General features: G+C 38.0%; 1 pseudogene; it reads right to left on the minus strand.

Annotated features, from left to right (window-relative positions):
- Positions 1 to 488: 488 nt before the first annotated feature.
- On the minus strand, positions 489 to 9,202 carry LOC128777416 (probable G-protein coupled receptor 160; annotated as a pseudogene).
- Between the last annotated feature and the right edge of the window lie 885 nt (positions 9,203 to 10,087).

Genomic DNA, 10,087 nt, shown 5'->3' on the forward strand with positions numbered 1-10,087 from the left:
ATTAACCTTTTATTGCATATGTTTTGTTAAATATATTCTCCCATTCAGTAGGTTACCTTTTTCATTATGGACACTTTCTTTAGCTGTGTAAAACATTTTTACTTTGGTGTAATCCCAATAGCTTAATTTTGCTTTTGTTTCCCTTGCTAAAGGAGACATCCCTAGAAAAAATATTTCTATGGCTAATGTCAAAGACATTACTAGCTATGTTTTCTTATAGGAATTTTACAGTTTCAGATCTCACATTTAGATCTTAATTCGTTTAGAGTTTTGTTTTTTTCTGTATGGTATAAGAAAGTGGTCTAGTTTCTTTTTTCTTTTTTGTGCATGTTGCTATCCACTGTATCCAACCCCATTTAAAAAAAAGGAAGGAAGGGAGGGAGGGAGAGAGGGAGGGAGGGAGGGAGGGAGAGAGGGAGGGAGGGAGGGAGGGAGGGAGGGAGGGAGGGAGGGAGGGAGGGAGGGAGAAAAGATTTTATTTTAAGTAATCTCTGCACCCAAAGTTGCATGCTGTATTAACTGAGCCAGCAAGGTGCACCCCCCAACACCACTTGTTGAAGAGACTGTCCTTTTCCTATTGTATATTCTTGCCTCCTTTGTCATAAGTTACATTGACCCTAAAAGCATGGATTTATCTCCCGAGTTTCTATTCTTTTCCATTGATCTATGCATCTGTTTTGTGCCATTACCACACTATTTTGATTACTGTAACTTTGTAGTGTATCTTGAAATCTAGGATTCTGATACCTTCAGTTTATTCTTCTTTTCAAGACTGTTTTGGTTATTTGGGTCTTTTGTGGTTCAGTACAAACTTTAGGGTTAGTTGCTTTAGTTCTGTTGGTACTTTGATAGGGATTGCTTTAGATCTGTAGATTGCGTTGGATAGTATAGACCTGTTAACCACATTGGTTTTCTACTCTGTAAACATGGAATATCTTTACATTTGTTTGTGATTCCTTCAGTTTCTTTTCACCAATACGTTATAGTTTTGGGAGTACTGGTCTTTTACCTCTTCTTCTTTATTCCTAGATATTTTATTATTCTTGGTGCCTTGTAGATGTGACTGTTTTCTTGTTTTCTTTTTCCAGTGCTTCATTATTAGTGTATAGTATGCAACAGATGTCTGTATATCAATTTGTATTCTGTGACTTTGCTGAATTCATTTACTAGTTTTAATAGGTTTTTTTTTTGGGGGGGGGGAGGAATATTTAGGGTTTTCTGTGTCATCACATCGTGTCATCTGCAAATAGGGAAAGTTACTTCTTCCTTACCAACTTACATGCCTTTATCTCATTTTCTTGCCCAATTGCTTTGGTTAGTATTTTCAGTACTTTGTTGGATAAAAGTGGTGACATTGGACATCCTGATCTTTTTACTGACTTTACAAAATGACGACAACAACAACAACAATAACAACAGCAGCAACAACAACAACAACAAAACCCTCAGTGTCTCCTGGTTGAGTATGATGTTAGCTTTTGAGTATGACTCAGGATTTCTGCTTCCTTCAGTTTTATGTTCCCTTTCTCTCTCTTTTCCTTCTGGGATCCCATAATGCAAATGTTGTTACGTGTGATGGTGTCCCTGAGTTCCCTTAACCTATTCTTCTTCTTCCTGTCTTTGATTTGGGTCCAGCTTGGTTGCTTTCTGTGTTGCTTTACTGTCTTTCAGCTTGTGAATCCATCTTCTGCTTCCTGTAATTTGCCATCGATTTCCTCTAGTTTATTTATTTATTTTTTTAATTTCACTGAGTTCTTATCTCTGATTGGTTATTTATTTATTTTTTTTTATATGTTCTCTCTCTTTGTTGGAGCTCTGACTAGTGTCCTCCACTCTTTTCTCAAATCCATTGGTTATCTTTCTTACCATTACTTTGAATTCTCTGTGAGGCATATTCTCATCTCTGGGCCAGCTAGCACTTTTACTATGGTTTTGTCCTATTGTTTCACTTGGATCATATTCCTCTGTCTCCTCATTTTGTCTCACTCTTTGTGTCTGTTTCTCTGTGTTAGGAAAGTCAGCTCCATCTCCTACTCTTGAAAGTAGGGGTCTTATGAAGAACAGGTCCTGTAGTGCCCTGCAGTTTGATGCGCCCTGATCACCCTGGCACTACAGGGGGTGTCTTCTGTGTTTGTTGCATGCACCCTACTCCTGTAGCTGAGCTGTGTTTGCCTTCAGCCTACTCATATGCAGTGGCTCCCTTTGTGGCAGTCAGACCAGATGTCTGCCTGTGAGTCCTCTATTGGGGCTGTCATAGAACCGAACCATGTCTGGTTAGCTTTACCTCTCCCCAAGGCAGGAGTGACTTTGGAGTAGTGGTCACTCTTGGGGCTGCCTGCTGTCAGGCACCACTGTGAAGGGCCGCATGTGGAATGGGGCATGTTCTGAGATTAGCAAACAAATTTTCCCACGTACCCCAGGAACTTTTTAAACTGCTGCTTCTGTGCTGTGTCTCAACAGTGTTGTTTGTTTTGCTGTCTTTTCCTGGGTAGGGATTCCAGTCACCCTCCAGTTCTCTAAGAGCCAAGTGCGCTGAGTTTTAAAGTATCTGGAGTTAAGTCACCCTGCTTGTAAAAACTCAAGCAGTTAAGTCCTACTGGTTTTCAAAGCCAAATATTATGTACTGGTCTTCTGACTGCAGGTTACTCAAGTCTTGGGGGCTTTGAGTGAGGTCCCTTCCTTTCCCTTCTCTGTGCTTCTGTTATCCCTATTTGCAATTAGTCTTGACAGAGATTTGGTTCCTAATGGGTTATCTGACCCTCCTACTGTTTTCTGATATGGCCTCCTCTGCGATTAACTGGAAAGACTGTTCTGGGGCTTTGAGTCATTTTCTGGGTTAGATGTATCAGGGGGATGAGGTGAGCTTAGGATCCTCACACTCTGCCATTGTCTCAGGCTCCCAGCGGTACAGCTTTACTCTAAATACTGCTTTTGCTGTATCCAGTAAATTTTGGTTTCTTGTGTTTTCATTTTCATTTGCTCAAGACACTTTTTTGTTTTCCCCATTGATTTCTTACTGACTCATTGGTTGTTTAGGAATCTGTTGCTTACTTTCCACATGTTTATGAATTTTCCAGTTTTATTATGATGGATTTCCAGTTTCATACCATTGCAGTCAAAAAGATATTTGATATGGGCTTTAATTTTCTTAAATTTTCAAAATTTGGTTTATGTCCTAACATATGACCTGTTTTGTGTATGATTGAGAAGAATATGTATTCTGCTACTATTTTTTAAATGTTTCTTTTTGAGCGATAAAGAGTGTGAACGAGGGAGGGGCAGAGAAAGAGGAAGACACAGAATCCAAAGCAGGCTCCAGGCTGTGAGCTGTCAGCACAGAGCCCAACACGGGGCTCAAACCCACAAACGTTGAGATCATGACCTGAGCCAAAGTCAGACGCTTAACCAACTGAGCCACCCAGGACCCCTGCATTCTGCTACTACTTGACAGACTCTTTGGCATATGTCTTTTGGGTCCATTTGGTCTATTGTGTTTTTCAAGTCCAGTCTTTATTTGCTGTCTGGATGATCTATCCATTGTTAAAAAGTGGCTACTAACATACCTACTACTATTACATTGCCTTCTAATTCTTCCTTCAGATATATTATTTGCTTTACATATTTCGTTGCTCCAGTGTTGGAAATATACATATTTATAATTATAATCTCACAAGGAATCAATCCCCTTATCATTTTTAATGACCTTTTTTCTCTTTACAAATTTTTACGTATTTTATGTAAGAATGGTCACTCCTGCTCTTTTTCGGTTATATTTTTGTGGACTATTATTTTCCAGCACTTTACTTTCAGATGTGTTTGTTTAAAGCTAAAATCAGTCTCTTGTTGACAGCAGATAGTTGAATATTAGTATTGATTGTTTTTTTTTTCTTGCTTTGAATTTAATAAGAATGTTTAAGTTTATATATTATTGGCAATGAATCTCAGACTTAAATAACAATCTGCATCCAGTAGTTTTTTGGGTAACATGGAATTGGTATAGCCAGATCTTAAGTCATTTTAATTTTGTGTTAAATTAATATTTGTAACACATGGTGTTCCTGAATGCACAGAAAACATTTTCCTGGAATTATTTTGTTTTTAATACCATCACCCCTTTTAACAAATTTTGAAAAGGTATGAAAGTTGGGCCTAGGGAGGGGAACTTCAGTTCAGTTCAATCTTTATATGTCATGAGTCGTCATTCTTTCTCATTTGATAATTATGATTCTGACTGTAGTTGTCATTTTTAGTTAGTTTTAACATGACAAAATTAACAAATTACTATTGATATAGGCTTCTCAGCTTGCACAGATTATGAATTGTAAGTGAAATGAAGGAGCATTTCTAGTTGACAAACGGATCCACAGGTAATACAATGTCTTTAAATTAAGCTTGTGACAATTAAACCAATAAACATAGCAATGAAGAAACTGTCTACAAAGTACAACCATGGAATGTTCATTCAATATATGCTGGAATCTGTAGTTTAAGGAAAAGAGTAAAATTACTTGAAGTAGAACAAATGGTAACCAGTTATCAAGAAAACAGGTAACAGACTTGGGCAAGAGGGATTTTTTTTAGAGTGCTTTAGTATAACTGGAGTGGATGAAAAGGGAAAATATAAGATAGTCTCATTTATATAGGAAGTCATCCTAACAGCTTGTACCAATGTAGTCACTTCTGACCAAAGTTTATAAAAGCCATAAATAAAATAATCACCATGGAAGATGACAGCCAGTAACTCTGAATACCAGTAAATAAAGGACATTGACTAAAATAAACCCTCAGTTCTGGTAGATGGCTGGGTCTCCCAAACATAAGCAAGGACTGAAATCCAAATTAAAATTACTGTGAAGAAGTAAAATAGAATAGTTTTGGCATGTAAATACAAGCTTGGTGGGTTTAGAGAAATTCAGATAATAATCTGTACAAGCTATCAGGAAAACTGGATAAAGCAAAAAGCCCTAAGTCACAGAAATAATTGGAGTAAATAGGCAGATGTGATATTTAGTAAATGTAATACCCAAAAGTACAAAATCCCTGAAGTAGGAAGGATATAATTGGAAATGTTTAGTAAAAGATCAATGAATGCTGATGAAATGCAAAAATACTTCATAAAATTTTGATAGGTGTTTTTTCTTCTCATCCCTAGTGTGAGGATATTTAGTAATATTTTCCCAAGTGTAATCAAGGATAGAAGACACTTACCATGTAGGGGATGACTTCCTTGATTTAACTGATACTGCATGACCAATTCTCTGTAGAAAGAGCAATTAATGTTTTTTAGTCGAATATCAGAAGGCCTGCCGAAATACATATGATAAAACACTGCTTCATTTTATCTACTATCCTATGCTTTCTCCAATAGGTCTTTCGTGGCTGATGACCTTCCAATTTCAATTCTACTGCCTTGAGTTATCTTACTTTTGGTACCAGGCATACTCAACTGCTATGCGACTAAATTCTGAGGCACCAAGACTCTCGGCTTACCCACTAAGACCCTGGCACTGGCTGCCAGACCAGACACATGCTGTGCCCAGCCCCACGGGACCACAGAGAGACGGGCAACTCCCTAAGCACTTTTTGTTTTTTTTCTAATCTGATTTACCGCACTATGTCTTTTGTTTGAGGATTTAATCCACTTACATCAAGGTAACGTTTGATATTAAGGTAACTTTTGATATTAAGATAATACAGTAATGTTATTAATTATAGTATTCTTTATCAGTACTCTGGGTATAACATTCAACTTCACTGGCGGAGAAATCCTCTGACAGTCTTTTGGGGGCTCCTTTGTTATGTCATTGTTGCTTTTCCCTTGGTAATTTAAAAAATTGGGGTGGTGTTTTGTTTGCTTATTTTGCTTTGTTTTGTTTTGGTCTTTGGCTTTTGATAATTTCATTATAAGATGTCTCAATGTAGATTTTTTACACTCAATCTACTTGGGGTTCTTTGGACTTCACAGTTATGCACCCCCAGATTTGAGAACTTTCCCCCCATTATTTATTTATATAGATATTCTGCCCCTTCTCATCTCCCTCCTTCTGGGACTTTAGGGACTCCAGAATACTGGTTAGTGTATCTTGGTTAGCTTGGTGGGATCCTCAGGTCCCTTTGGTTTCCCTTCCTCCCTCCCTCTCTCCTCTCCCTCTCTCACTCCCTCTCTCCTTCTGTCTCCCCTTCCTTCCTCCCTCCTTTCCTTCCTTCCTTCCTCCCTCCTGCTCCCCCTCCCTCCTTTCTCCTTTTCCTCCCCCTCCCTCCCTCTCCCTTCCCTCCCTCCGTCCGTCCCTCCCTCCGTCCCTCCCTCCCTTTGTTCCTCTTCTTCCTCTTTCTCTTCCCCTTTCCCTTTCTCTTTGTCTTCTTTCCTGCCTTCCTTCCTTCCTTCCTTCCTTCCTTCCTTTCTTTTCTTGTGATGACTGGATAAATTCAAGTGAGCTGTTCTCAAGCTCACTGATTGTTTCTTTTGCTTGACCGATCTAGTTTTGAACCTCTCTAGTGACATTTTCACTTACTATTATATTCTTCTTGTCCAGCATTTCTGTTTTTGTTTGTTTGTTTGTTTTGTGTGCTTGTTTGTGTGTTCGTTTTGTTTTGTTTTGTTTTGGCTGAGCTTCTCATTTTGTTTATATATTATCTTCCTGTTTCATTTAGTTGTCTATGTTTTCTTATAATACACTGAGCTACTTAATATAATTATTTTGAATTCTTTATCAGGCAGTTAGCATATTTCCACTTCTCTTGTGTTAGATATTGGAAATGTGTTTTCTTCCCTTAGCTGTGTCATTTCTTTTTATTCTTCATGTTCCTTGTAGATTTCTTTTTTTTTTTTTTTTTTTTTTTGCCTATATACTGGCTTTGTTCTTTGAGGAATCCATTACCATTTCTTCTGGTCTTTACAAATTGGTTTTAAATGGCAGAGTCTTTCCTGGTTATCTGTGTTCAATATGAAATGAGATGGACCCTAGGAGAGTGTGCTGTAAGGGTGGGTAAAGCCTTTACTATAAAGTTCTTTATAGGTTTTGGATGCTCACCCTTTATCTGATATGTCATTTGCAAATATCTTTTCCCACTCTGTCTGTTGCCTTTTAGTTTTTGTGTTTTCCTTTGCAATGCAGCAGATTTTAATCTTGATGAGGTCCCAAAAATTCATTTTTGCTTTCAGTTCTCTTGCCTTTGTAGATGTGTTGAGCAAGCTGTTACTGTGGCTGAGGTCAAAGAGGTTGTTGCCTGCTTTCTCCTCTAGGGTTTTGATGGTTTCCTGTCTCACATTTAGATCTTTCATCCATTTTGAGTTTATTTTTGTGTATGGTGTAGGAAAGTGGTCTAGTTTCATTCTCCTGCATACTGCTGTCCAGTTCTCCCAGCACCATTTGCTGAAGAGACTGTCTTTTTTCCATTGGACGTTGTTTCCTGCTTTTTCAAAGATTAGTTGGCCATACATTTGTGGGTCCAATTCTGGGTTCTCTATTCTATTACATTGGTCTGTGTGTGTCTGTTGCTGTACCATGCTGTACATGCAGTACCAGCAGTACCATGCTGTCTTGATGATTCCAGCTTTGTAGTAGAAGCTAAAGTCTGGGATTATGATGCCCCCCATTTGGGTTTTCTTCTTCAATATTACTTTGGCTATTTGGGGTCTTTTGTGTTTCCACACAAATTTTAGGATTGTCGTTCTAGCTTTGAGAAGAATGCCAGTGAAATTTTGATTGGGATTGCACTGAATGCGTAGATTGCTTTGGGTAGTATTGACATTTTAACAATATTTATTCTTCCTATCCATAAGCACTTCACACCAGTCAGAGTGGCTAAAATGAACAAATCAGGAAACTACAGATCCTGGTGAGGATGTGGAGAAATGGGAACCTTATTGCACTGTTGATGGGAAAGCAAACTGGTGCAGCCACTCTGGAAAACAGCGTGGAGGTTCCACAAAAAATTAAAAATAGAACTATCCTATGACCCAGCAATAGCACTGCTAGGAACTTACCCAAGGGATACAGGAGTGGTGATGCATAGGGGCATAGGATGCATGGGGAACGAAACTTGTACCCCAATGTTTATAGCAGCACCTTCAACAATAGCCAAATTATGGAAAGAGCCTAAATGTACATCAGCTGATGAATGGATAAGGAAGATGTGGTGTGTGTGTGTGTGTGTGTGTGTGTGTGTGTGTGTGTGTGTGTGTGTGTACACACAATGGAATACTACCTGGCAAAGAGAGAATGGAATCATGCCATGTGCAACAACATGGATGGAACTGGAAGACCGTGGGGGAAGGAAAGGGGAAAAAATAGTTGCAAACAGAGAGGGAGGGAGGCACACCATAAGAGACAAATACAGAGAACAAACAGGGTTGATGGGAGGATGGGGAAGAGGGGGAAATGGGTGATGGGCACTGAGGAATGCACTTGTTGGGATCAGCACTGGGTGTTTTCTGTAAGCCAATCTGACAATAAATTTATTTAAAAAATAAAATAATTTTTCTTTGATGAGGCTTATTTAGATTTCTAGCAAATATATAAGAAGTAGAGAAGTCAAAGTTTGTCTATAAGATGGTAGATGAAAATTTAAGACATTTATCCAAATGAATAACAACATATATTTTAACTGTATTTTCTGAGAATTTAGATGATGAAGGCTAATAAATAAAATCTCCAACTTTTAATGATTGTGGGCCCCGTTCATGGGCTCTCAACGAATCCATACTTTAACATTTACCATGTTCAGAATGACTTGGCCAAACTTCAAAGCATGGGCTTTGTTTCTGCCTCGAGTATAAATTATACATCTGCCTCATGGACAAATAACCTAAAAAAAAAATGTTTTTTCAAACATGAAATAAGCCTCCCTAAATTCCTATGAAACTAAAGCCATACAGGCTTGCACATAGTAAAAGCTTAAGATAAAGTCTGTAACTTTCTGGAATGTCTTTCATCATGATGATCTGTAACTCTTTGTGTAAAACACATATAGAACCTTACACAAAATGTTCCTTAGCTGGAGAACTCTCTTTGTGAAAATTATATATCCTGAGGAGCTGTCTTTTGCACATATGGGACAATATCCTTAATCTTAAGAGATAAGGGGTTGTCTTTATACAATAATTTAGGAATTTTCTAAAGACTCTACACACAATAATTATATAGTTATACATTGAGTTAACCCAGAGACAGCAAGATATGCACAGTTGTTGAATTTAGAGATAGAGTATATCTATTTTTTAATTATATTTTATTTTTTCATAATTGATAACATTTCACCAACTAAGTCATTTTAAGAACAGTACTTTAAACACTACTACATTAAGAATCATTTATATAAAAATTAGTATACCAACTCTGAGTAATAAACATTTTTTTCAGTTTTCATTTTTGTTGCTGTTAATAAACGGAAATTACCACTCTTGAATTTTCAGCTGAAGATATGCAAAAGGAAATGTAAGGTACAAGATTAGTAAATCTGTATTTTTGTCTCAGATATCAGACGTATATAACTTAAATCTATGTAAGTTAAGATATCAAATGTAAACATTGTAGGGTTTTCAAAGATTAAGTACTTGGCATTAATGTCTGCTAAATGCCCCCTCTTCATATTTACCAAGAGAGAAGGGAAGACAACTCATATGGTACTTCTTAGAGTTGAGATTCTTTAAAATGGAATTTTAATGATTTGGACTAGGAAAATTTTTTTTAGAAATTGATACTTTTAATATGAAATCTGAGGCTCAATTGTTTAAGCATCTGACTTTGACTCAGGTATGATCTCACGGTTTGTGAGTTTGAGTCGCTCATTGGTTGAGGTCTATTCCCACTTTGTGTGAGCATGAACCCTGCTCCAGGTTAGCATGAGCCTGCTCTGTGTGAGTACCAGCCCTTGAGCTACACTCTGGGTGACTTCAAACCTGCTCTGGGTGAACTCAAGCCCTGATCTGGGGTGAGCTTCAGTCTTGCTCTGAATGATCTCTAGCTCACTCCTGGTAAACACAAGCCCTGCTCTATGTGATCTTGTGCCCTGCTGCATGTGACCTCGTGCCCTGCTCCTAGTGACCTCGAGCCCCGCTCTGGGTGAACACAAGTTCTGCTGCAGG

The sequence above is a fragment of the Panthera pardus genome, unplaced genomic scaffold (genome assembly GCF_024362965.1).
Source record: "Panthera pardus isolate Hobbes unplaced genomic scaffold, ASM2436296v1 HiC_scaffold_1, whole genome shotgun sequence".
NCBI classification, from domain to species: Eukaryota; Metazoa; Chordata; class Mammalia; order Carnivora; family Felidae; genus Panthera; species Panthera pardus.